The sequence below is a fragment of the Sorex fumeus genome, unplaced genomic scaffold (assembly GCF_029834395.1).
Source record: "Sorex fumeus unplaced genomic scaffold, SorFum_2.1 ptg000036l, whole genome shotgun sequence".
Lineage (NCBI taxonomy): Eukaryota > Metazoa > Chordata > Mammalia > Eulipotyphla > Soricidae > Sorex > Sorex fumeus.
The window spans coordinates 1,147,610-1,153,609 of NW_026606093.1; the positions used below are offsets into that span (position 1 = coordinate 1,147,610).

Genomic DNA, 6,000 nt, shown 5'->3' on the forward strand with positions numbered 1-6,000 from the left:
GTTGTATATCCTTCACCCCCTACCTGTAGAAACAGAGGTAAGCCAGAAACCAATGAGCCAATAAGCCAGAAACCAGGTTCTCTGGTCGAGGATTGTTATAGCTGAAAGGGGTCTCCTTAGACTTCATCTAGTATGACTTTCTTCACTTTAGCACTGTCCTCCCGCTGTTCATCAATTTGCTTGAGCAGGCCCAGTAACGTCTCCATTGTGACACTTGTTACTGTGTTTGGCGTATCGAATACATCACGGGGAGCTTTCCAGGCTTTGCCGTGCAGGCGAGATACTCTCGGTAGCTTGCCGGGCTCTCCAAGAGGGGCGGAGGAATCGAACTCGGGTCGGCCATGTGGGCCTCGTGCAAGGCAAACACCCTACCCGCTGTGCTATCGCTCCAGCCCGTTCTTCACTTTAAAAATGAAATTTGCATTACATGTTAAAACAACAGAGAACACTAAGAACTTTTATCTCCTTCTGAAAGGAGTGATTTGGGGGATAACCACTGTGGAAATCAGTTTGGCACCATCAGTGACACCAAACTAGGAATCCTGGTGACCCAGCAATTTCGTTCCTGGAGAAGTGCACTAGAAACACATACTCCAAAGAAACAAAAGCCACAGTGACTCTCAGTAGTATTATCTTATCAGAACAGTCACCACTCAGAAATAGCCCCGAGCCCCTCAACAAGAGGGAGAATGTACAGACTATGGCGATTCCTGCAAGGGTCACGACATCCCAGAGAAAATTCATGGGCGAACTCCAGGAACAAACAGGGTTTGTTTGAGTGACAGAAGGGCAGCACAGGAACATAACACACTTCAACTCTGACTTGTGCCACTCCATGTTGTGAAATGTACACAGACCATCCCTTTCAAAGAAGAGCAAGAAAATAATTAAACAAGAGTCAAAGTGTTATCTTCATGGGGATAGAGAGTGAGGAAGGAGGTATAAACGGAAAGAGGAAAGGGGATTTTTTTTAAGGTACAGTAAATGCTTCATTCCGAATCTAGGAGTGAGCACAGGACATATTCAACTTCGTTTTTCATATGCTCATGTGTATGATGTACTTAGGAATTACATGAAGACAGCAGACATTAAGAATAGAGGAACTGAGTTCAAGACGCTAAACATTTTTCTCAAGTTAATAGATGACAAAGAGATCAAATGTACTGGACTGGGTTTCCTCAAGCACCTGGCAGTCATTCTCGGTTCTAGAGGAATCTCCCACCATGACGGGTTTCCGGGTTAAGGCATTAGTAGGTGATGGCTGGGAGTCCTCCTTTCACGGTTGAAACCACAGGGTCTAGAGTGGCACCTGTTCCGCGCACAGTAGGTGTTTACCAACCAAGCAGCTGTCTGCACATGCTTTTGGAGGTCTGACGTCATCTCTAATCTTCACACTCGACTCTACAAGGGAGTTACTATAATCCTAGTTTATAGATAAGGAGACTGAGATTCACAGAGATTAAGAAATTTGCCCAAGGTCACAGGCTAGAGCGTAACAAAGCCAGGATCTGAACTCAAAGGTGTCTGACTGAGTTTCTTCCGCACCACCAGGCTCTGAAGACGACTCCTTTTAGCACTACCTGAAGTTTCACTTCTAAACCAAGGAACCCTCTGCCTCTGGGCTCTGGCACTTCGAGGGCTTGTACGGCAGGGCTGGCCACAGCTGGCCCAGCAGAGCGCAGTTACTGGCTGACTCTGCAGCCATGGGCAGGTTACTGCAGCTCTTTAAATCTTGGGTTTCCCCACATACACGCAGGGGATCAACTTGGTAGCTTCCAAGAGAGGTTGCAGTTCAAGGCGATCAGTCAGATTATCAGCACTGAAGTCTAGAGTCCATTTCTCCTTCCAACTGCCCTAGACTTGGGTGTGTTCCTTAAGATTAGGCAGGAATGGAAAAGGTAAAGACGGGAATCCTTTAGAGTTGACCCGTGGGGCTACGGCCTTTTTTCTCTGGGTACATTTAGCAATGAATCATTTAATTAACAAAAGGGCATGTTTCAAATTGAAAGTGCTTCTTTTTTGTTTTTGCCTATCAGACCACTCAAGTCTCATTTGATCCCATTCCATCTTGAATTCTTGTCTACATGATTGAGGTGTCAAGACGTTCAGAGAGGCACTGAGTTCTGAAGGTAGAGGGAGTCTCTGGCCGGAGGCAACTGCCCTTGGAGAAACCTTTGGGCAAACCCAACTTTCTCCCAGGTCAGCTTGTCCAATGCAGACTCTGTTGCTGGCCTGTTCTGTGCAAGGCAAGGCAAGGCCCTGGGGCTGCCTTTGACCGCAGACCTGGCAGGGCTTCACGGAGGCCCGACCCAAGTGTGTGTCTGCGTCCCCAACCCCACTGGGGCTGAGTTTCCCATTTGTTCAAGGACCCTAACAATGGTCCCCATGTCGCAAGGTCGCAGCAGATCTGCCAGGCCATGTGGCACTTGGAACGAGTGAGCTGAGCTCAGCAAGGAGCTGTTCCTGGAGCGACAAGAACATTGCCAGCAGGCGGCACATATTGGATGTGTCACCAACAAAACCTGGGGCCGGGTGGGTGCCCCACAGTGCCTGGGTGTTGCCTTTGTACCTCAGCGCTTTGACCTGTCTGCAGAGGCCAGTGAGAGGCAGCAGCTTCCCAGGAACTGGCTGCCGTGTCCTGCCCAAACTCTCCTTTCCCGCTGCAACAGCTGCCCACGCCCTGCCCTGCCCGGGACGAGCGCGCTCCCCTGTGCAGAATAGGGACTTTGTGTGGCATTTCATTCTGGGAACACTGATCGGTCTATTCCTCGGCTTGGGACCTGCAGGGCAGGTTTGTAAAGGCATGACACATTCTCGGTCTCCTTGAGCATGACTGCTTCAGCCTCTCGCCCCAGTCACTGATCCAGCAGACACTCTCTGCTTCCCTACCCAGGGGTCTTGCCCCTCTGTGGCATCACCACACACTTCAGGGGGAGGTGCTTCCCGAGAAGTCCTCACCCAGCCCCTTTAACTATCAGAGAAGACAGAGTCGCTCAGTCACTGGGGAGACTCCACTCCCCCACATCTCAATCATGCACGAGTCAGACCTCTGGGGACTCTCCACAGAGCCTGCCCAGAACAGTACCACAACCGCGAAGACCAGGACTCAGAAGGGAGGGCAGTTTCTCTTCCACATGTCACCATGGCAGGACACAGTCACTGCCACCAACGCCTTATCGCTTGGATTAAGCAAGAATCAGTCCCCACCCCAGACAATTTCACCATTTCACCAACAGTCAGCCCAGGCTGGAGAGGCAAACGCCAGGGTCTAAGGGCACTGCTCCATCTTCTGTGCTGGCTCTTGCTTCCATTCTGCGATCATTTCCCTGGAACCTGATTACAAGTGACCTGTGCCCTTCACCCACCTGAGGAACAGCCAGCCTTCCCTTCTGGCTCAGTTCCTTGCTTTGTTGCTTTGGTCTTGGACTTTTCTTTTCTTTTTTTTTTTTTAGGAGATAGAGGGGACCTCAGAGGAGATCTGGGAAATGGGAAGAACTGGATGAAGAAGCTGCAGTTGTGGGGGAAGAGGGAAGAGGAAGCATGAGACCGAGTCTTGGCTCCATTTTAAATCCCAGTTCCCCCAGGGGCAGCTGAAGGGGAGTTGGCAGGCCTTCCTGTCCCTGTCTGAAGTGGCTGAGGCAGGAAAACCAAAGTTAAGGCCAGCCACCAGTCAAGGGTAAAGAGAAGTCACAGGGGCGGTGGACTGGGTCCTTGGAAAGGGTGACCAAGAGCACTGGAAGCCTGGAGTTGGCTGATAATGTCAGGGAGCACACTGGGGTGCTACACTGCACTCAATACTAAGCTGACCCCATTTAAGCACCACACCCATCTTCTTCTCATCATTAAGCCCCTGGACCCACTCTCCACTCACCCCCATAATCCATTTTTCTTTGTGTTTGGAGTCGCATCCACTGGGATGACTACATGTACCATTTGGCCCCAGACGATGTGGTTACTGTCTGGACTAAACAATTAAGAGCACCCCCTTTTACTCTCAAAAGTGCCCCAGTTTGAGGCCAATAAACAGTGTGATCATTATGTTACCTGGGAACGAGGACAGGGCTAGGGGAATCCGACGGAAGGTCTCGCTAGAAGGAGGCCCCGCAGGTCCCTCTCAGATGGCCAGAAGTGGAAGGAGGGCCCAGTCCTGCTGCCTGTGTTGGGGCTCAGACCATATCAGGGCAAGAGTCCTCACCTGGGGGGGTTTTCATTTCATTGTCTACACCCCCAAGCCCCGAGGACCATATGGACACACCAAAGACTCTTAATCAAGTTTTGCAATGTCCTCACTTCCCACCACCTGCATCCAAAACAGACTCACAGCAGCAACATATGGAAAACTGGAATCCTTAGGATGCTTTTTACCTGACAGCCAATGTCGTCCTAGCTGAGACTCCCAGGTGCTCCTGACTCCAGCTCCACTGGACAGGAGCTTTCTGGTGGAGGTCCAAGTGGCAGAGCTTGTTAGGATGATCACTGCCTCTTTTGGATTTGGGGTAACAAACTCCTTAGAAATTTCCTCTCCTGGGGCTGGAGTGATAGCACAGCGGGTAGGGTGTTTGCCTTGCACGCGGACAACCTGGGTTCGATTCCCAGCATCCTATATGGTCCCCTGAGTACTGTCAGGAGTAATTCCCGAGTGCATGAACCAGGAGTAACCCCTGTGCGTCACTGGGTGTGACCCAAAAAGAAAAAAAAAAGAAATTTCCTCTCAAGCTCCCCGTGATGTATTTGATATGCCAGACACAGTAACAACAGAGTCTCCAGTGGAGACGTTACTGGGCCCGCTCGAGCAAATCGAGGAACAACGGGAGGGCCTTTACCTTTACCTTTATCTCTCCTATCTGGGGTAACCTCTTGGTCTGGCTCACTGTCCCCTTGTTTCCTCTCAGGTTTGAAAGATGCTGCTTTTTAGTCAGTGACTGTTGAGAAAGCACAGGCTGGGGTTCTAGGAGATCCTTTTATTGCTTCTTCTGGGACATGATTATATATGCCAATTGGCCCCAGTTGGTCCCAACAGGACAGTTTTGAGACCAACAAGGGGAAGAAGTCTGAAAAGCTGTAAATGTAAAGAATAAGGGCACCTCAGACAGCACCAGTTCTTCCATAATATTTACATAAATCAAGTGAGATGGGTTTTGCTGAATTGCTAGGAGGGGTTCAGAAAGCATCCTAACACTCTTTCTCCCTCTCTTTTTGGATCCTTTATCCAGAAAAGTGTCCAGGCCTGAACCACAGGCCCCAGCTCGACCACAGACCACACTTTCGGCAGTTTGAGTCAGTTCTACAGCCCGGGCAGGATTCTTCTCAAATGGGTTCAGAGGCATCTGAACAGTCCCGGGCTTCTAATTTCTCCTCACATATTTGAAGAAACATAAGAAAAATCAGACAGAACTTTGCAGTCCTAGTGCCTCCTGGCTTGACTTCCCACCAGTCCTGACACCAGTTTACAAGAATCCTGGATCCCCTCTCGCACCTGGAGAGGGAGGGGATGAGAACGGCCCCCCAACACACAACAGCCCCATTCAGAGAGCCAAGGCTTCAATCCACGTTCATCCCAGCACTTAGCCCCCTCCCGGGCAGTGTTCGAGCCTCCCCAACATCCCTGGGCTTCCCAAGGCCCAGAACCTGCCTGGTTTCTTTTACACACCCACCTCGCTGACACAGACGGGCTGCCCACAGGGTCACCAGGCCGCAGCGGAATGAGGGACCGGAGAAGTCTGGCGTGCCGGGACGGCTCTCCTTGTCCTAGGAGAAGGATAAGCGGGGGATTTGCCACAAAGTCACACTCCCCGCACACGCAGCCGCTCCGGGAAGCGTGTCAACTGCTCCGCCGAGCACTGCCACCCTTGCCTTCTGCAGGACCGCCTCTGTCGGGCAGCAGGACGAGGACAGCCTTCCGCGGGGAGCTGGAGGGGAGCTGAACTCTGCCCAGCGAGCTGCTGCAAGGCTCAGAAAAATGCCAGCCCAACTGCCTGCCTGCCTGCGCGCGCGGGCCCC

General features: G+C 51.4%; 1 protein-coding gene across 1 annotated transcript in view; it reads right to left on the reverse strand.

The window, feature by feature from the left end:
• The window catches only part of VDR (vitamin D receptor), a 104,678-nt gene extending 98,938 nt beyond the window's left edge, over positions 1-5,740 (reverse strand). The window contains exon 1 of the mRNA XM_056117756.1: positions 5,651-5,740. The gene's annotated coding sequence lies outside the window, so the exon portion shown is untranslated. The remainder of the gene's footprint in view (positions 1-5,650) is intronic.
• Positions 5,741-6,000: the final 260 nt, after the last annotated feature.